This window comes from Hyaena hyaena, unplaced genomic scaffold, assembly GCF_003009895.1.
Source record: "Hyaena hyaena isolate Hyena2069 unplaced genomic scaffold, ASM300989v1 scaffold_192, whole genome shotgun sequence".
NCBI classification, from domain to species: Eukaryota; Metazoa; Chordata; class Mammalia; order Carnivora; family Hyaenidae; genus Hyaena; species Hyaena hyaena.
In genome coordinates this window covers 272078-293981 of record NW_024080825.1, presented here as the reverse complement: position 1 = coordinate 293981, position 21904 = coordinate 272078, and the positions used below count along the sequence as shown (strand labels likewise).

Genomic DNA, 21904 nt, shown 5'->3' with positions numbered 1-21904 from the left:
TTCCTCCCCTGTTCATTCTCTACTCATTCCCTCAAAAATAAACATTTAAAAAAAAACACTACTCTAGAAAGAATGTGGCCACAAAAGGCTGTATTTTTACTCTGTAAGAAACTTTAATCTTAGACAAAGAGACAAACCAAGAAACAGACTCTTAACTACAGAAAACAAACTGATGGTTACGAGAAGGGAGGTGGGGGGGGGGATGAAATAAGGGATGGGGATTAAGGAGTGCACTTGTCATGAGCACTAGGTGATGTATGGAATTATTAAATCACTATATTGTGATTTAATATAAAAACTGAAACTAATATACAGTGTATGTTAACTATACTGGAATTAAAGGAAAAAAGAAACTTTAATCTTAGAATCAGACCACCTTCCTTGTTTCAGGAAAAAAGTTGTCTTACTCTTATCTTTTGTATCTTTTGTATTTCAAAAATCTTATCCCCATCTCTGCTTCACAAACTAAAATATTATCTCTTATCATCCTCTAAGATCTTTCTTACCACCTGCTCTTCCTGTGCAAATCAAGGGTGATTTTCTGCCTCTGGGATTTCCTCTATCTAACTTCTCTTCAGGTGTCCCAGCTCAAATATAGCTGCAAGAAAACTGGGGAAGAGGGTGGGTGAATGGGGAGAGCACAAAGCAATTTTAATAAGAAAAACTGAAACATCAAAATTTGGATTAGTCAATAGTGCAGGAATCTTCTGTAATTTGTAAAGATGCAAAATGCTATTTTTTTCTAGATTACTAAACTTTAAAAAATATATGCCTAAGACTTCTGGGTAAAGAAAGCATGATGAGGATCAAAGAACTCATACCTAGATATCTGATAGGAAAAACATTTTACATAATGCAACCCAAGAAGGAAATGAGAGCAACATTATGTGAAATACTCTCCAATGTGGAAGAAGGAGAAGAAAGGAACAAGTAGATAGCTGTGGTAAAGTTTTAAAAATCCACAAAAAGTAAGAGCCTCTGTGGATACAGAGAACAGATTATGGGTTACCTGTGACAGAGGGGGTGGGAAAAATGGGTGAAGGACGGTCAAAAGGTACAAATTTCTAGTTAGAGGATGAATATGTGACAGGGAAGTAACATATAGCAAGGCAATTAGTTCATACCATATTCCATATTTGAAAGTAGCTAGGAGAGTGGATCTTGAAAGTTCTTATCACAAGAAGAAAATTTTTGTACAGTGACAGATATTAACTGGACTAATTGTGATGACCAATTTACAATATATATAAATACTGCATTCTTAGATTGTACACCTAAAACTAATATGTCATGTCAATTATATCCTAAGAGTAAGACTGTCTACAAAGCACTACAGGACTTAAAGAAAGATAGGGTGAACCTCTGGGGCTTACCATCTTTCAGAGAATTGAGTCAAACTGGGAAAATCAGTCAAAGCCTATGGAAGTACATAGAATTTACCACTGGCTAGAGTGGGCCTGAGACAAAACATTTTATGAAATTTTAAAAGAAAGAACAGGGGCACCTGGGTGGCTCAGTTGGTTGGGCATCCGACTTCGGCTCAGGTCATGATCTCACGGATCGCGGGTTCGAGCCCCGCATCTGGCTCTATGCTGACAGCTAGCTCAGAGTCTGGAGCCTGTCTTGGGATTCTGTATCTCCCTCTCTCTCTGACCCTCCCCTGCTCACGCTGTCTCTCTCTTTCTCTCAAAAATAAAAACATTAAAAAGTTTTTAAAAAAAGAAAGAACAGAATTTACATCTACCACAAAGGGTTAAACTCTTTAATGGCAAGCTCTTCTTTACCCTCCTGGCCTCAGCCTAAAGAAAGAGGATGAAAGCAAAAGTCAACAACTAACCATAGCTGATGAGCAGGGTTGGGTAGGGATAGGTCCCAAATAAGGTGGGAAACATATCAAAGATATTTTTATCTATACTCTGTAATTACAAACAAAAATTGTGAACACAGCTGTCCACATAAAACGTAAAGAAGATAAAAATGACACAGTAACTACAAAATCTGTAACAAAAGAGGTAACAAGAGAGGAAATTACCATGTAGCAGAGGAAGAAAAGTTTAACCCCCCAAAACCAAAAGTGATTCTCCCTTGAATATTAAGTTGAATACTTCAAGAATTGGGATTCAATAAAATGAGAGCTAGAAAATAAATGATAAAAACAGAATGAAACGAAAGTAGATTGCAAAACTAAAGAAAAACTGGAAATCAAAACACCACCATTATACATCCAATAAGAAGTCAGAAACAGGAAGAAACAGAATAGTACAGATGAAAATTGGGGCACCTGACTGGTTTAGTCACAAGAGCATGGGACTCCTGCTCTCAGGGTCATGAGTTTGAGCCCCAAATTGGCTGTAGAGATTCCTTAAATAAAATTCCTTAAATAAAAAAATACAGATGAAAATAGAAAAAAATGGAATGGAGGAAAACTTTCCAGAAGAAAGAAAGAGTTGCAATTAGAAAATAATATTAGAGTGGTGCCTGGGTGACTCAGTTGGTTAAGCATCCGACTTCGGCTCAGGTCATGATCTCACGGTTCATGAGTTCGAGCCCTGCATCAAAGCCTGCTTCAGATTCTGTGTCTCCCTCCCTCTCTGCCCCTTTCCCACTCATGCTCTAGCTCTCTCTCAAAAATAAATAAAAAACATTAAAAAAAATTTTGAGGGAATATAATATTAGAGAACTAAAATGACCCAATCTAAGGATTATCAGGATCAATATAGGGACTCAGAAAATAAAGACCTCAATAAATGGAACAAAAAAAGCATTTACAGATAACATGCAGGAAAATTCCCTTGAAATAAGGGATCTGAATCTGTTCACTCTCCACCTCCAATCTACCAGAAGAAATTTCATCTTTTCTATCTTTAAAACACATCACAATTGGAGCACCTGTGTGGCTCAGTCAAAGCATCCAACTCTTGACTTTGGCTCAAGTCATAATTTCATGGTTTGTGAGTCCAAGCCCCACACTGGGCTCTGTGCTGACAGCATGGAGCCTGCTTGGGATTCTCTCTCTCTTCCTTTCTTTCTGCCTCTTCCCTGCTCATGCTCTTTAGCTCTCAAAATAAATAGTTAAATTTAAAAATAAAATACTCCAGAGTCGAACCATTTCTCACTACCTCTCCTGCTATTAGCCTCATCTATGCCACAACCATTTCTCCCCTACATTGCTATCATCAGGACTGTAACTGTCTTCTAACTGGCATCCCAAGTCTTCTATCATGCCACCCTCCATCTTCCATTTCACTACAGCTGCTTTTAAAATTATAAGACTGGGGCGCCTGGGTGGCTTAGTCGGTTGAGTGTCCGACTTTCGCTTAGGTCATGATCTCGTGGTTCGTGGGTTTGTGCCCCGCTTTGGGCTCTGTGCTGACTGCCAGCTCAGAGCCTGGAGCCTATTTCAGAGTCTGTGTCTCCCTCTCTCTCTGACCCTCCCTTGCTCACGCTCTCTCTCTCTCTCCCCTAGAAATAAAATAAAAATATTTAAAAAATAAATAAATAAATAAATAAAATTATAAGACAAACTGTGTCTCAAATCTGCTGCTCAAAGCTCTCCAGCTGCTCCCTATTTCATTCAAAGTAAAAACTAGAGTCCTTACAGTCCCAATCCTCTCTTTATCTCTCTGACGTAATTTCCTACTATTCTCTCCCTCTAGTATTCCATTCTAGCTATACTGGCCTCTTTATTGCCCCTTTTATATCCTAGATATGTTCTCACCTTCAGGTCCTTGAAATGCTCCGTCAGGAATGTTCATCCCTTGATATCTACATGAAATAATTCCTCACCTCCTTCAGGTCTTTTCTCAAATGCTACCTTCTCTGTGATTATTAATGAAAACCCTTTCTTTCTTGGGGTAAGAAAAGCAAGAGTCCATGGCAATATTACCTAAAAGGCTGTTCCCATTACCCCCACAATCAGTGGGAAAGTAGTTCTACCAAGGTGGGGAAAGCCATAAAAACTAGCAGCTTCACTCACAGGAAGGGCTGACTTGATTTGAGGCAAAGCACAGAATTCCACACTCATCAGCATTGTCAGTAACAACGTGTATTCTTGGTGGCAAATGAGCAAGATAAGGGTCAGAGGATGCTGTCCTGGTTGGTACAAGCAATGGGCCAGCAGACTAGACAGAATTTAAAAGGGAAATCTGGAAACAAGACTATGAAGAATAAGTGCTCATATATCCACGCTAGAGAGACTAGAGGGGACCCACTAGGAGCCTGCAAACAATGAAAGAAGAAACATGAGAGGGCCCAGTGGAAAATAAAAGTTTGAGCAGATTTTAAAAGGAGCTCCCCAACAAACACAAAGGTCTACTGGCAGAGAGTGGAAGCCCCTACTAGCTTAATGTGTTTAAGCACAATCTTTGACAAGTGGTTAACTGACTAACCCATACAGATGCAGGTGTGATTCCAGGAAAACATTCTTAAAAAAATATATAAAAACAAATTAAAAAAACTGAGCAGATATTAGCAGCCACACACTCGGAAGAAACATTCCACAGATTTATTCCCAACCCCCCCCCCAAAAAAAAAAACTCTCAAAGGAAAAAAACAAACCAGAATCCAAAGTTGCCATAATATATTATATAAAATGTCCAGTTTCAACAAAAATTTATGAGACATGTAAAGATGCAGGAAACTATGACCCAAACTGAAGAGGGAAATAAAAGCCCTCATGGAGCAGAAAATGTCCCTAAGTAGGCCCAAATGCAAACTAAACAAACAAAATCTTCAAAGTACTTTAAAGGACTAAAGAAAAATAAGACAATGCCCCAAACAAATAGGAAATGTCAATGCAAAGATAGAAATAATAAAAAAGAGACAAATAGAAATTCTAGAGCTGAACACTGGAATAGAAGGGGAAAAAAATCAGAAAACTTGATATCTAATTTGGAGAGAAAAGAATAAAGAAAATCAAGGCCCCAGAGACCTATGAACAATATCGAGTATAATATACACAACTTAGGAGTTCCAGAAGTGGAGAGAAAGGACAGAAATAAGGACCAAAAACAATGCAAACTGATATTTTTTATTTTATTTTATTTATTTTTTTAATGTTTTATTTATTTCTAGGAGAGAGAGAGAGACAGCGTGAACAGGGGAGGGTCAGAGAGAGAGGGAGTCACAGACTGAAACAGGCTCCAGGCTCTGAGCTGGCAGTCAGCACAGAGCCCAACGCGGGGCTCGAACCCATGAACCGCGAGATCATGACCTAAGCGAAAGTCGGACGCTTAACCGACTAAGCCACCCAGGCGCCCCAAACTGATATTTTTTTTAAAAAATTAATCTACAGATTAATCTACAGTGGCTCAATGAACTATAACTACAATAAACCCAGAGATCCATACCTAGATATATAGTAAAACTGATGAAAGCCCAAAACAGAAAATCTTGAAAGAAGCAAGAAAAAACCAACTCATCATTTACCAGGAAACAACAATGTAACTAGTTGATTTCTCATCAGAAACAAGGAAAATCAGAAGGCAGTGAGTGAAATGACATTCAAAATGCTGAAAGAAAAAACTGTCAAGCAAGAATTCTGTATCTAGCAAAATCATCTTTTAAAAGGTGGGCAATCAAAAAGGATAAAATCTTGCCATTTATAACCACGTGAATGGAACTAGAGTGTATTTATTATGCTAAGTGAAATAGAGAAAGACAAGTATATGATTTCACTCATATAGGGAATTTAAGAAACAAAATAAATAAATATAGGGGAAGGGAAGAAAAAATAAGATAAAAAACAGGGAGGGAGACAAACCATAAGAGACTCTTAAATACAGAGAACAAACTGAGGGTTGCTGGTGTAGTGCTGGGTGGGGGAATGGGCTAAACGGGAAATGGGCATTAAGGATGACACTTGTTGGGATGAGCAATGGGTGGTATATGTAAGTGATGAATCACTAAATTCTATTCCTGAAGTCATTATTATACTATATGCTAACTAACCTGGATTTAAATTAAAAATGAAAAAAAATAAAGGGAAGGTGGGAAGGGGTGCCTGGGTTGCTCAGTCGGTTAAGGACCTGACTTTAGCTCAGGTCATGATCTCACAGTTTGTGGGTTTGAGCCCTGAGAAGGCCTCTGCACTGACAGCTCATAGCCTGGAGTATGCGTCAGATTCTCTGTCTCCCTTCACTCTCTGCCCCTCCCCAACTTGTGTGCACACATGCACTCTCTCTCAAAAATAAATAAATATTTTTTATAACATAAAAAAATAAAAGTGAAGGTGGGGGGAAAAAGGGGTGCCTGGGTGGCTCAGTCTGTTGAGTGTCTGACTCTTGGGTTTCAGATGAGGTCATGATCTCACCACTCATGAGTTTGAGTCCACTGGGGCTCCACAAGAAAATGAGCCTGGATTACCCCGGTGGGCCCAATCTAATTGTATGAGCCCTTAGAAGGGGAAAAATTTCTTTGGTTGGAGTTCAGAAAGATACATTTGAGAAATGTGACAAAAGGAAAAATTGGATCAAAAGCGTGAGGGGAATCTGACTTTTCATTACTGGCTTTGAAAGGAGACATTAAGCAGGAAATGCAGGTGGCCCTTAGAACTCAGAATGACACCAATAGCCAGCAGGGAAACAAGAACCTCAGTCCTACAACCACATGGAACTGAATTCTGTCAATAGCCTGAATGGAACCTGAAAAAAAAAGTTATCTCTTCAGAGAAGCCTTCCCTGATCACCCTAAGTAAAACAACAGTTTCTAACACTCCCATTCCTTTACCCTGTCCTATTTTGCTCTACAACTTATTACCACCTAGCATATAAATTATGTATTTGTTTACCGTCCTCCCCAATAGAATGTAAACTTCTTGAGGACATCAATTTTTACTATCTTCATCATTCTTGTATCTCTGGGCCTAGAACTGTACCTGGAAAATAGCAGATATGTAATAAATTTGTTGGCTGACTGAATGAAGAATACCCCTGACCATGACAGTTACATGGGCAAGTTCACTTTGTAACATACAATTCATTAAGCTGTACACCTACAATGAATGTGTGCATTTTCTCGCTTTCTTTAAAAACAGATTTAATGTTATTACTCATCAGGGAAATGTAAAATAAAAAATTACAGTGGAATGACTAAAATTTAAAAACAGACAATACCTAGTTTGGTAAGGATATGGACCAACTAGAACTCTCACATAATGCTGACAGGAATACAAAATGGTAAACACTATGGAAAACTGTCGAAAAGTTTAAATACATACCTACCCTATGACTCAGCAACTTCATTTCTAGGCATATGCCCAAAAGATATAATATGTCTATAAACAAGAACATCAACAGCAGCTTTATTCATAATATCCCTAATTTGGAAACAAGAGAATAGATACATTTTACTATATAATAAAACAGAATACTACTCAACAGTAATGGAAAAAAAATAAACCACTACTACATACAACATAGACAGATTTCAGAAGAATTAAATTAAGCAAAGAAGCCCATCTCAAAGAATATATACTGTTGGACTCCATTTATATGAACACAAGAACACGCAACAATAATATCTGGTGATAGCAATCAGAATAATGGTTATTTCTGGAGGGAGGGTGTCCCTTTGAGAACAAACATGAGGGAAATTTCTGAGGAGGCAAAAGTTCTAGATCTTGATCCACGTTGTCCTCACATGGGTGCATACATATTTAAAAATTCATTGGGCTTACTCTTAAGATTTGTGTATTTTACTGTACACAAAACTCAAGAATGTAAAATTTTTCTTCTATAAAAACCAGAAGAAAAAACTGACTGAGCCACCCAGGCACCCTGGAATACCATATTATATTAATTAAAGTTTGAAATGTGGGACAACTAGTAATCAAATAAAATTTTTAAATATTAAATCTGAATGTTTATATTAATTTGTTGCTGTTTATTAGCCAGTAAAGCAAATTCAAAATTGTCAGTCTTGGATTAGTTACCTTTATGAGCTATAGCTTAAAGCTAAGAAAAGCAATGAACTAGATTTCATTTTCAGTTAGCTTTGATCTAAAGTGCATTGTCACAGACCACACCCCTAGTAACAGCTATACAAACACACACTACTGGTTTGTAGGCATTCTGTACAGTTCAGTGACTCCTGAGGTGGAGACAAAGGAAGAGGATGGACGTGTACAGTTTTAGAGCCTATTACTTTAAATTTATTATTAAATGTTTTATTTTTCATTTCAAATCACAACAAAAGAGGGTATAAATTTTTCATATTTATCAGAATGGGAACATGGGTTAAATAGAGATGAGAAACAGAAAAAGAAAGAACAACAGAGGTTACAAAAAACTAAGGGGAAGAAGAAAAGGATGAGTTATTGTTTAATGGGTACAAAGTTTTTTAGAGGATAATGAAAAAATCTGGGGATAGTGCTGATACTCACACAACACTGTAAATGTATTTAATGCCACTAATTTGCACACTTATGAGTGGTTAAAATATTTTTAATTTTAGAAATAGACTTTAAACAGCCAAAACAATCTTGAAAAAGGAAAAACAATCACTTCCTGACTTGAAAACATATTACAAAGCTATGGTATTAAAAACAGTAGTATGGGGTGGGGGGGTTCCTGAGTGGCTTAGTCAGTTAAGCATCTGTCTCTTGATTTTGGTCATGAGGTCATGATCCCATGGTTTGTGAGTTTGAGCCTCAAGTCAGGCTCTGCACTGGCAGCGTGGAACCTGCTTGGGATCTCTCTTCCCCCCACCCCTCAAAATAAATAAATAAAACATTTTTTAAAAAAGTAGCGTTGGCATAAAGACATTTAGAGCAAAGGAAAAGAATAGAAAGCCCAGAAATAAACTCCCTTATGTGTGGTCAAATGGTCTTTAACAAGATACCAAGATCGCTCAATGGGGAAAGAACACTCTCTTCAACAAATAGTGATTGGAAAACTGGATATCTACATAAAAGAGTGAAATTGAGCCCTTAACTATACACCATATTAGCAAAAATTAACTCAGATGAATTAAAGAGCTAACATAAGACCTCAACTCCTGGAAGAAAAAGCACAGAGGAAAAATGTCACAATATTGGATTTGGCAATGATTTTCTGTATATGACATCCAAAGCACAATTAAAAAAAAAAAAACTTAGCAGAAACAGACAAATGGAACTACATCAAACTTAAGAACTGTATGTCAAAGCAAAATCAACAGAGTTAAAAGGCAACCTAAGGAATGGGAGAAAATATTTGCAAATCGTGTATTTGATAAGCAGCTAATATCCAGAATATTTTTTTAAAGATTTATTTTAGTTTCAGAGAGAGAAAGCACATGCACACACCAGTGGAGGCGAGGGGCAGAGGGAGAGAGACTCTTAAGGAGGCTCCATGCTCAGCAAAGAGCCCAACATGGGGCTTGATGCCATGATGATGGGATCATGACCTGAGCTGAAATAGTGTCAAAATAGAGTCAAATGTTCAACCACCTACGCCACCCAGGCAACCACAAGATGTATTTTAAAAACTCCTACCACAACAACAAAGAAACAACCTAATTTAAAAATGTGCAAAGGACTTGAACAGACATTTCTCCAAACACAAACAGCCAACAAGGGTCTGAAAAGATACTTTACATCACTCATCATAAGAGAAATACAAATCAAAACCACAGTATCATCTGACACTCATTAGAATAGCTGTTAACAAAACAAATCAAAACAAAACAAACCAGAAAATCAGTGTTGGCAAAGATGTGGAGAAACTAGAACACTTGTTCACTACTAGTGTGAATGTAAAATGGTGCAGCCACTATAGAAACAGTATGGAGGTTCCTCAAAAATTAAAAACAGGGGCGCCTGGGTGGCTCAGTCAGTTAAGTGTTCAACTTTGGCTCAGGTCATGATCTCACAGTTCATGGGTTTGAGCTCCATGTCAGGGTCTATGCTGACGGGTCGGAGCCTGGAGTCTGCTTCTGCTTCTGTTTCTCCATCTCTCTGACCCACCTCTGCTCGTGCTCTGTCTCTCTCTCAAAAATGAATAAACATTTAAAAAATTAAAAAAAAAAAAACAGACTGTCATTATCATCCAGCAATCTCACCTCTGGGTATACATCCAAAAGGACTGAAAGCAGGGTATCAAAGAGATATTTGCACACCCATGTTCATTAAAGCACTATTGAGAATAGCCAAGAGGTGGAAGTAATCCAAATGTCCATGAACGGATGAATAAACAAAATGTGGCATATGCACACAACGCAATATTATTCACCCTTTAAAGAGAAGGAAATCCTGTCATATGCCACATGAATGAATGAGGACATTATGCTAAATGTCAGTTACAAAAAATAAAAAAGACAAATATTACATGATTCCACTTATACAAGGGATCTAAAGTAGTCAGATTCATAGAAACAGAAAACAGAATGGTGGTTGCCAAGGGAAAGAAAAAAAGAGAAATGGGATACTGCTGTTTAGTAGGTATAGTTTCAGTTTTGCAAGATGAAAAATTTATGGAGATCTATTGCACAGCTATGAAAATACACTTAACAGTACCAATCTGTATATTTAAAAATGGGTAAGGGGCGCCTGGGTGGTTTAGTCGGTTAAGTGTCAGACTTTGGCTCAGGTCATGATCTCATGGTTTGTGGGTTTAAGTTCCACATCAGGCTCTATGCTGATAGCTCAGAGCCTGGAGACTGCTTTGGATTCTGTGTGTGTCTCTCTCTGCCCCTCCCCTGCTTGCACTCTGTCTCGTACTCTCAAAAATAAGTAAATGTTACAAAATTTTAAAAAAATTTTTAACTTAAAAATAAATAAAATTGTAAAAATGGTTAATATGGGGGGACCCATGTGGCTCAGTTGGTTAAGTGTCCAACTTCAACTTAGGCCATGACCTTGTAGTTCCTGAGTTCGAGCCCCACGTCCAGCTCTGTGCTGATGGCTCATAGCCTGGAGCCTGCTTCGAATTCTGTGTCTCCCTCTCTCTGTCTCTCCTCCACTGGCACTCTGTCTCTGTCTCTCTCTCTCTCTCTCTAAAATAAACATTAAAAGTAATAAATAAAAATGGTTAAGATGGTAAATTTTAGGGGTGCCTGGTTGGCTCAGTCAGTTGAGCCTCCAACTCTTGATCTTGGTTCAGGTCATGATCTCATGGTTGATGGGATCAAGCCCCATGCTGGGTTCCGCACTGACAGCACAGAGCATGCTTGGGATTCTCTCTCTCCCTTTCTGCCCCTCCCCACCTTGTGTGTATGTGTTCTCTTTCTCTCTCAAATAAATAAACTTAAAAAAAGATGGTAAATTTTACGTTATTTTTATAATTAAAAATAAAATTACTCTTCAAATTTTTCAGAAATATAGTGATTTGGAAAAAAAAAAAGAGATGAGAAATGTTAAACATGGTGGATTAGCATAATCCATCACCACTAGTGGAAACCCAAACCAAGGTACATGCTCTACTAATGAGATGGAGTATATCATTAATACAGCAGTGTGGCAGTGGGTAAGTGAAGTCTCTAAAGCCAGACTGCTGGAGTTTCCAACCTAGCTCCACTACTTCCTAGCTGAATGACTTCAAGTAAGCTACTTACTTTCTCCATGTCTCACTTTCTTCATCTGGAAGATGCAAATAATGCTACCACCTTCCTCACAGGGCTGTTATATGGTGTAAATGAGTTCACATAGATGTAGCACTAGAACAATGGCTAATACTTAACTGAAAACCACTCAATAAACATTGGCAGATTTTCACTGCAATGAAAGATGTGTCCCCTAAAACTAAAACGTTCCAAGAATCATGGCTTATACAAGTTACTTAACAAGCGATTAGGAACTTTACTAATATCATGGGTTACTAGCACCAGGTCATAATTACAGGTACAGCCAGAGCCTCAGAATGGTAACTCCATTAAATTTGGATGATGTGTAATTAGGCAACTGGAATGATCTGAAGCACTCTCAAGATTGAGTGCGTATGATTTTCAAGTCTTAGGGCACATAACTTTTCACACTGGCAAGCATCATAAGGACTAGCAAAGGATTAACTGGGCTGTAATACGTGAAGGTATTTATATAGTTAGTTTAAATTTAAAATACGAATTGTTACAAAATCTATCCACCAACAAAACCAGGGTAAAAGGGAGGATAAGTAAGGAGGGAAGAAAATATAAAAAAACTAAATCCCCATCTTCCATAATAGTATTGCCCCCAAAGGATTCAAAAGTTAGTATAACCACATTATTCAGAAATATGGAGGTTAATACCAGAAGAAATACTAATGAATACCCATAGAAAGCTAGAATTGGGAATGGGCTGGAGAAAGAGGTAGAGACTGTTTTTAAAAAATTATTATGATAAACTTTATGATACCATTTGACTTTTTAATACCGTGTGTATATATTTAGATAAAAAAAAAACTTTAACCTATTTTTTTCTCCCCCCAACCTATTTTACACAAATTAAAACTACTGAAACACCATTTTTTACCCTTACACCAGCAAATACCCAAAATGATTAATATATACTGGTAGTATATATATTGACATAGTAAAATATATCGTTAAATGAATGTGATGAAGAAGATATTTATACTATACATAAATACTGTGTATCTGGAAGGATAAACAAGAAACTTGCAATGGTGACAATCCATTGAGTAATGGAAACTGAAATAGACAACAGAGGATGCTGGGTGGGTGGCTCAGTCAGTTGAACTTCCAAACTTCATTTCAGCTCAGGTCATGATCCCAGGGTTGTGGGATTGAGCCCCAAGTCAGGTTCCACACTGGGAATGGAGTCTGCTTGGGATTTTCTTCCTCTCTCTCTCTCTCTCTCTTTCTCTCTCTCCCCCTCCCTCTGCCCCTCTCCCCTGCTCTTGTGCTTGAATCTCTCTCTCTCTCTAAAAAGGAAAGGATAGGAAATTAGGATAAGAAAGACTTTTCAATCTACCTTTTAACATTTTGACAACGTAATTATATAAACATCTTATCTGTTTGAAAATTTTTTGAAAATTTTAATACATTTTTTTAAAAAGGCTCCTTTCCAGTAAATTAAATCAAAGCTGAAAACCCTCAATAAATAAAACATTAAAAATTTAAATAAAAAGCTGAAAACCCTCAATTGAATCTAACAATATTTATTATAACTCAGTAACCCAATCAACAGGTTCAAGAAATGTATCAATAAGAACCTACAGACACTAATTGTCTAGACCTGCAGAATAATAACCAAAAACAAGAAAATGGAAAGTTCCAAACAAAAACTTATTTTTTCTGATTTTTAAAGGGTTGCAAGAGTGTAACCAAGAGTTTTTATTCCATAGTATCATCAGTTTGCCAATAAATACCATTCTCATTAGGTTTATAAACGAATATGAAAAAGGAGAGAGACCTATATTAATGCACTGATATATTCTAAAATACAATTAGGAACAAAAAAGATGATGTACTTAATGATGTCAAAAAAGTGAATGTTGAGTTTAAGTCTGTTTTCTTAACAAATGTCTTTATTCATTGGCACTTTCTAATTAATATGCCAGTCTAATTAAAACTTTCCCATTATTACAAGGCCTGATCACCATAAATTTTCTTTTGGAAAATGAAATTTTCATTTAGAAAAAACAGTAAATTCCTTAAATTTTTTTTTAATGTTTATTTTTGAGAGAGTGAGACACAGAGCACGAGAAGCGGAGGGACAGAGAGAGAGAGAGGGAGACACAGAATCCAAAGCTGGCTCTCTGCTGTCAGCACAGGGCCTGACACAGGGCTTGAACTCAGGAACTACGAGACCATGACCTGAGCTGAAGTCGGATGCTTAACTGATTGAGCCACCCAGGCACCTAAAATCAGTAAATTCTTTAAAAAATAAATAAATAGAAGCCTTGATTTGGATACTGAAAGCCTTGATTTTGATATTGGATTGGATATTGAAACAAAACAGAATTTCTGGAAATTTAAGTTTATTTATTTAAGTAATGTCTATACCCAACGTGGGGCTTGAACTCACAACTCCGAGATCAAGAGTCACATGCTCTTCCAACTGAGCCAGCCGGGCACCCCCAATCTCTGGAAATTTAAAATACATTCTAAGGGGAAAATCTGAAACCATGTGATACCACAACTTTTCTTTACTACTGTTAAAAGACACAGGACCCTCCAAATTGCTTAACATTAGTCATCAGTGGCAGCTGTAAGTGTGGGAGTAGACAGGACTCAAAAGGAGCAGAGTAGGAATACATATGTGTTTCTCTCTTCCCATTTCACTGCTGGCTGGGTGGTTAGAGTTGTCTGTACCCTCCTCCTCATGCAGGTGGTTGCAACCCAAACCCAATCAAGCCAAATTATCCTCAGCTGTGTAAATTCTTCAATAATGGTTTTAAACAATACTGATCATTTCATCCCCACCCCCCGACACACGGGAACTCCATTCCTCCCTTCTCCCCAAAGCACAGATGTGCAAGCAGCTCACGGGATTGGAGGCAACTATTAGGCAAAAACAAAACAAGGCAATTAAGAGCAACTTTACTCACTGATTCTAATCCATAAAAGGAGATTCCATGCATATAGGAAAAGGGATTTCTAATACCCCTGCTAACTTAAAAAATATATTAACTGATCAATTAATAAGTATTTAACATGAATTACTATGTATCCATACTTGAGATTAAAAATTATGAAACATGGACTATTATTCAGCCTTAAAAAGGAAGAAGATTTGACACATGCTACAACATGCATAAGCCTTGGGGCATTACAGTAAGTGAAATAAGTCAGTCACAAAAAAACAAATATTGTATGATTCTACTTATATAATAGAAAATACTTAGACCAGTCAAGTTCGCAGAAAGTAGAATGACAGTTGTGGAGTGAGTAAATAATGGGGAGTTAGTGCGTAATGGGGACAGTTTCAGTGGGGATGATAAAAATGTTCTGGAGCTGGATGCTGGTGATGGTTGCACAACAGTGTGAATGTGCTTCATGCTACTGAGACATATAGTTTTAAATGGTCAGTTTTATGTTATATGTCTTTTACCATAATTTTTAAAAATTTTAGCACAATAAGAAAAAATATCAGAGAAAAAATTGATTTCTTGACCCAGGCAAAAACCTCTAGAAATACTGGTCAAGGAAAAAAACTAAAGCATAAATATCAATATTAGGAATTTTAAAAAAGAATCAGTATAAATCTCACAGACATTAAAAATGGAAGACAAAAATACAGACAATCTCATGTCAACACATTTGAAAATTCAGGTAACAAATTTCTTTTAAAAGATTTTTGTTGGGGCGCCTGGGTGGCTCAGTCGGTTGGGCGTCTGCCTTCAGCTCAGGTCATGATCTCGCGGTTCGTGGGTTCGAGCCCCGCGTNCAGTTAGTATGGAAAGTCTTTTAACCCTTACTCGATCATCCTAAATTCCATACTGTTTCCATCTCTTACCCTACCTCTGGTAATGGAATCTCTAACAAGATGCTGTGAGAAACCACTGCTGTGGTATCCTTCACAGGAAAACTAATGATATCCTTCATCAATAAAATTAACGTGAGTAGGGGCGCCTGGGTGGCTTAGTCGGTTAGGCGTCCGACTTTCGCTGGGGTCATGATCTCGCGGTTCGTGGGTTCGAGCCCTGCGTCCGGCTCTGTGCTGACTGCCAGCTCAGAGCCTGGAGCCTGTTTCGGTCTGTGACTCCCTCTCTCTCTGACCCTCCCCTGCTCACGCTGTCTCTCTTTCTCTCTCTTAGAAATAAAAATTAAAAAAACTTAAAAAAAAAAACATAACAGTAAGAAACAGAAACAGCCCACATGTCATCAAGAGAAGAGTGAATAAATTTTGATGTATTTGCTAAATGAAGCAAGTCCAATAAAACTCTATGCAACAATATGGACATTAAAATTTTTTAAAGAAAAAAATAAAAATCATAAAAAGACAATAAATTCCCAAAGTATATACAGCATATCTTTTTTTAAAAATTCAAATATAATCAACACTAGACAATATATTATTAAGACATACATATATCTGATAAAACTATTGCAAAGGCAACACAAAGAGTAAAAAAAAAATTTAGAATAGTATTTACCTTGAAAAGCAAGAGGACATTAGAAAGAAGAACATGTACAATATTATCAATATTCAATGTTAGGGGCACCTGGGTGGCTCAGTCAGTTGAGCATCTGACTCAGTCATGATCTCACTGTTGGTGGGTTCAAGCCCCACATCGGGCTCTGTGCTGACAGCTCAGAGCCTGGAGCCTGCTCTGGATTCTGTGTCTCCCTCTCTCTCTGCCCCTCCCCTGCTCACACCCTTGTCTCTCTCTCAAAAATAAACAAACATTTTAAAAAATATATTATCAATATTCAATGTTAAACTTCTTAGGTTAAATGGTAGGTTCATGAATATTCTATAAATTTTTTAAGTTTATTTATTTACTTGGGGTGGGGGGGAGGGACAGAGAAAGGGAGGGAGAGAGAGGATCCCAAGCAGGCCCACACTAACAGCACGGAGCCAGAAGGGGGACTCAAACCCATGAACCATGAGATCATGACCTGAGTCAAAGTCGAGAGTTAGACGCTCAACTGACCGAGCCACCCAGGGGGCCCTACAATATTTTCAATAACCAAATACACACATAAGCAAAATGATACAAATAAATACTAATAAAGTTTCTTAATTTAAAAGGCCACTGGGGAAATGAAGCAACTGATTCTCACATATTGTTAGCTTAAATGTAAAAATCTGTTTAGTAAAATCTACCAAGGCTAAACACAAGCATACCCTATGACCAGATGTCCCACTCATAAATGTATATACTCAACAAAAAAACGCATGTATAAATGCACCAAAGAAATGTACAAAAATGTTTACAGCAGCATTATTTGTAACAGACCCAAGCCAGAAACAAACCTAAACATATTATCAGTGATATATATCAATGAGAGAATGAATAAATTGTAATGTAGTCATGAAGTAGAACACTACATAGTGCAATGAAAAAGAACAAGCTACTGATAAAACATGGATCAATTTCAAAATCCATGCTAAGCAAAAAAAAAGTCATATACAAAAGAGTACAAGCTCTATGATTCAATTTATATGAAGTTCATAAATGAGCAAAATTTCTAATATAGTGACAGAGCTCAGAAGAGTGGTAGGAAAGAAATAGTGGTGGGAAAGAAAGTGGTACTGTTTTATCATCATGATCCGAGTAACAGTAATATAGGTGTGTTCACTGTGTAAAAATTCAAGTTTTGTCCTTAAAGACTCTGCATTTTGCTTTATATTACACATAGAAGTTTAACAAAAAGAAAAGAAAAAAAGGCATCCTTTTACCTCTTAACATGGCAAGTTAACTGATACTCTCCATTTGCTTCACAATGTACTAACCAATACCCCTGGCTGAACACTGAGGTATCTCTGCTCCCACTATACTATACTAAATCTGATGTATTTGTTTTCAAACCTACCTAATTGTCAGCTTTGCCATAATTACAATTACATAATTATAATGAAATATTAAATACATTAATGAACTATGAATATTGAAAAAGTTGCTATTTCTGTGAAAACTAAATCAAAGGTCCTGGAAGACTGATATAAGCTGAAAAACTGTCAAATTAAGTGTAGATGAGACACATAAATAAGCTTGGGGAAAAATTAAAAATCAAGGAGAAGCCTATACTCATTGCTTCAAGACTCTAAGAATTCTCACTTTACACAGAAAAACTGTAAGTGGAAGCTGCAAGCAATGTATCACAAGGTGTCATTAATGTCAAAAAGATGAAGAACTCTTATCAGCAGGCTGATACTCAACACATCAAAAGGATGGTGAATAAATGTACATTTATTTGTTTTAAGCTAAAATCAAATGCTTATGATATGTATGTATCATTTTTATTTCTTGCTTTAGCCAACTTTTTCAATAAACAGAAACTATAGAAGATCAGATAGTGACAGATATAAGAGAATTTCTGCAATAAAAAAAAGTGCACAGATAACTTTGGGCAAACTATTACTACCTATTACACAAAGCAAAAATACTATCAACAAGTCTACTTATTAAAATGGCAAAAAGAAAAATCTAATTGACCAAAGCTGGGACTACTATTTTTAAAATATGCCTCTGGTGCTATATTAACTATTATCACTAACCAAAAGGGCAGCATGGTTCATATAACGGAAGTCTTAAAAGAAGATGGCGGCTGAAAGGACCACCAAGGGGCCCAAGAATCAAGGTCTGAGTATTACTGAACTGGAAAAACAATGCTCTGAGTTCTCTTGATAGGAGAAATAAAAAATATGCTTTTGTTAAAATTTGCCTTGAGAGTTGTTAAAATAAAACAAACCAAAATCAGACTTGAAAATTCCCTGAGCAGACAAAAACAGTCAGTCATATAAGCAGACCTTTTTTTAGTGGGGGGGGGGGAGTGGGAGAGATAAGACAAGCAAGGTTAACTCAACCTGGATCACTTCTTGGTTATGTCTCTGAAAATCTTTTTATTTTTTTTTATTTTTTTTTAATGTTTTTATTTATTTCTAGGAGAGAGAGAGAGAGAGAGAGACAGCGTGAGCAGGGGAGGGTCAGAGAGAGAGGGAGTCACAGACCGAAACAGGCTCCAGGCTCTGAGCTGGCAGTCAGCACAGAGCCCGACGCGGGGCTCGAACCCACGAACCGCGAGATCATGACCTAAGCGAAAGTCAGACGCTTAACCAACTAAGCCACCCAGGCACCCCATGTCTCTGAAAATCTTAAGAAAAGTTAAACTGTTCCCCAAAATTGATATAAAGTAGCCACTAACCAACCCCCTTTGAAAAAATTCTAATATTGCAACCAATCACTGTAAATAACAAACATTTACTGCCATCACACTATATAAGCTGTTTTGTAACAATATGCCTCTGAGCCTCATTCCATGTTTTGCTCTTAGTGCTCCCAGTTTACAGGTTGTCTTTTTCATATGTGCACAATAAACTTTTACTAATTATTACTTGAATGATTTGTTGCTTTTACTTGTTTTTTATGAACTTTTGACAGTTAATGGTGTCAGAAGTGGGTTCTTTAGCCAACAACCCCCTGTGACCCTGAGGCTGGTGAGCAAACCACATGCCAGTTCCCACAGAGCCCTGTGCACTCACTGCCTTCTTGCAGACTACAGAGCTCTTGGGCAAGTTTCTCTAGGATCTGAGCTCCACTCTCTGCATTCTGAGCTCTCCAAGTTTATTGTGCACACTTGCTTCCTGTCTCTGTTGAAGCTTCTTAGTAAGCTACCCTTTAAGGAGGAAAAAATGCATGATTCCTTGGATTTTAGACAATGATAAACCTAGCAGTCTCTGTACAGTGTTTCAGATACTCTAAAGGCAGAGATGGGTTCCAATTTGTCTAAATCTTCTTTCCCTTCTTGCTTAAAAACTCTTCCCTCTTAAATGTATACCCACAATAGAACAGAATCTTGTGCCCTTCTGGAAAAAGGTTGGACTTTACAAAGGATAATTTCTAATTGCAATGGCCACTTAGGGCAGCTATTTTTTTAAAAGATGATCCCTCTTAAGGGTACCCTTTAAAAGAGGGGATCCTAGGGGTGCCTGTGTGGTTCAGTTGGTTAAGTGTCTGACTCTTGATTTCACCTCAGGTCATGATCTCACTGTTCGTAGGATCTCACCCTACATCAGGCTCCATGATAACAGCACAGAGCCTGCTTGGGATTCTCTCTCTACATCTTTCTCTGTCCCTCCCCTGCTCTCTCTCTCCCTTTCAAAAACTAAACTTTTAAAAATAAATAAAAGAGAGCATCCCAAATCTCTCAAAAACAAGGAAATGTATTCTTTGGTTTACAGAAGCCTCCAGAAGACAGAACGATTCTAAAATAGCCTATAAGATTCATTACAAGTCAATGAAAAACTTAAATGACAAAAGCCCTAAGTCTAAAGATTTGAATGACCCCCCAATTAACCCATCTGTGCTTATCTTGATTCTCACAATCTATTTGATCTTTTACCCTTTCCCTTAAACCTCCTAGGCTCCTAATGGTCTTGAGTGTAAAATCTTACCATGAACCAGTGGCCTGATCCATAGCAGAATTTAAGCCCTGATTTGAACCTGAGCTGTAAGCCATCCTAAATAATTTTCCAGACCCAAAGAAAAATCAACTAAATTTATAGGAAATTTTAAGATAATTCTTGGAGCTTATGGCCTGGCTTGTGGATTTGTACCAATTCATTCACATGGTGCTAAGTCCAGGAGACACTCAAAGGTGGCTCCATGCAGCAGTCTGGAAAGACCTTTCTAAAAACTTTGAGGATCCCACCATGTATGCCACAAAAGATGGAATAAAAAGAGAGAGAGAAAAGTAGGTCAATTGCTTCTTGAAGGTATACCCAGGGTTTTTCCTGTGAGAACTGATTGAGCCTTAATACAATCCTGTCATTAGAAAAAGAATAAATTAGCTGCAGACATTGGAATTCTCTGAGAAGAAATATTTTTTTAATTTTTTAACGTTTTTTTTTAAATTTATTTCTAGGAGAGAGAGAGAGAGAGACAGCATGAGCAGGGGAGGGTCACAGAGAAAGGGAGTCAGACTCTGAAACAGGCTCCAGGCTCTGAGCTGGCAGTCAGCACAGAGCCCGACGCGGGGCTCGAACCCACAAACCGCGAGATCATGACCTAGGCGAAAGTCGGACGCTTAACTGACTAAGCCACCCAGGCGCCCCTCTTAGAAGAAGTATTTAGACAGCATCCTGGTCTTAGAGACCCTGATGGTAACCTTACCTTGTCTGCTTATTTTGTTAATGGGCTTCACCGTGAGCTTAAAGACTTATTAAGGAAACATAAATTAGAATGAAGATCACTCTCCTTCCTGAGCTCCAACGTCTTGCTGAGATGTGAATTTGAAAGAATTTTAGAACACAAGAAGGGTTAACAAGCAAATAAACTTATGGCCCTAGGATTACAACAACTATAGAACTAACTCAAGAATTAACTTTGCCCCTGTTGACAAGCATACTTGTCAATACTATAAACAGAAAGGACAATTATCCAAGAAGAGAGAACTCTCAACCTTTAGATCTTAAGATAATAATAAACACTGATGAGGCTTTAAGGTACTGCCCAGTAAGCTACTCCTAGTAATTCCTATAAATCAATAAAGAGAAATGAAAACCTAAAATAAATGGAGAAAAATGTACTGTGCCAACAGACTCCTTCAAGTTTAAACCTCCACCATGATACATCAAGAACTTCCTCAAAGTAATAAAAATGTTTTGGTGATGACAGTATCTAAGTTCAAAGGGTTCCTTTATCAGAGCCCACAACTTTACTTTTGACCCCTTCTCTGAGCATGGTGCCTCTCTCTTATGTGACAGTGCTCCTCTAAATCTCCTGGGAAGAGATCTATTTTCTAAATTAGGAGACCAAAATATTTTGTTTCCAGAGAAATAACTTTGGAATTTCCAGACTCAACAGACCCCAAAACATTACGTGTTCTATAAGCCCAAATTAATTGTCCTGAAGAAGCCAAACTCCATGATGAAGCAAATATGATAGACCTCTCTGAAGCTTTTAATATCTATGGGCCTCTTCGTCTACAGATCTGGGAAATATTCTAAAATTGCCCCCAATATCCCTTAAAACCCTAAACCATACAAGGACTCACCCCCACAACAGAAGATTTAATAAATCAAGGACTATTTATTCCCTGCACCAGTCCTATCGACACTCCTATCCTAACCACAAAAAAAAAAAAGCCCCAGATGGAGATCTGTACAAGATCTTATAGTTATAAATAAAACTGTTATTCTAAGGCTTCCTGTAGTACCCAACCAAACACTCTACTGTCAGACATTCCAACCAATTTTGAATGGTTTACGGTTGCAGATCTATGTTCTGCCTTCTTTAGCATCCCAGTAGATAAGGAAAGTCAGTATTTGTTTGGAAAAATCAACAATATACTTAAGACAGTTATGCCTCAAGGAACCACA

The 21904-nt window shown here is 37.5% G+C and overlaps 1 protein-coding gene across 3 annotated transcripts in view; it reads right to left on the bottom strand.

Annotated features, from left to right (window-relative positions):
- SPATS2 (spermatogenesis associated serine rich 2) overlaps positions 1-21904 on the bottom strand; it is a 154140-nt gene that overhangs the window by 80198 nt on the left and 52038 nt on the right. The window contains exon 1 of one of the 3 annotated variants that reach the window (XM_039241439.1): positions 7221-7240. The exons of 1 other annotated variant lie outside the window; for it this stretch is intronic. The gene's annotated coding sequence lies outside the window, so the exon portion shown is untranslated. Of the gene's footprint in view, positions 1-506; positions 526-7220; positions 7241-21904 lie in introns of those variants that run through there. One more of the 3 variants, XM_039241440.1, reaches the window with a different exon arrangement.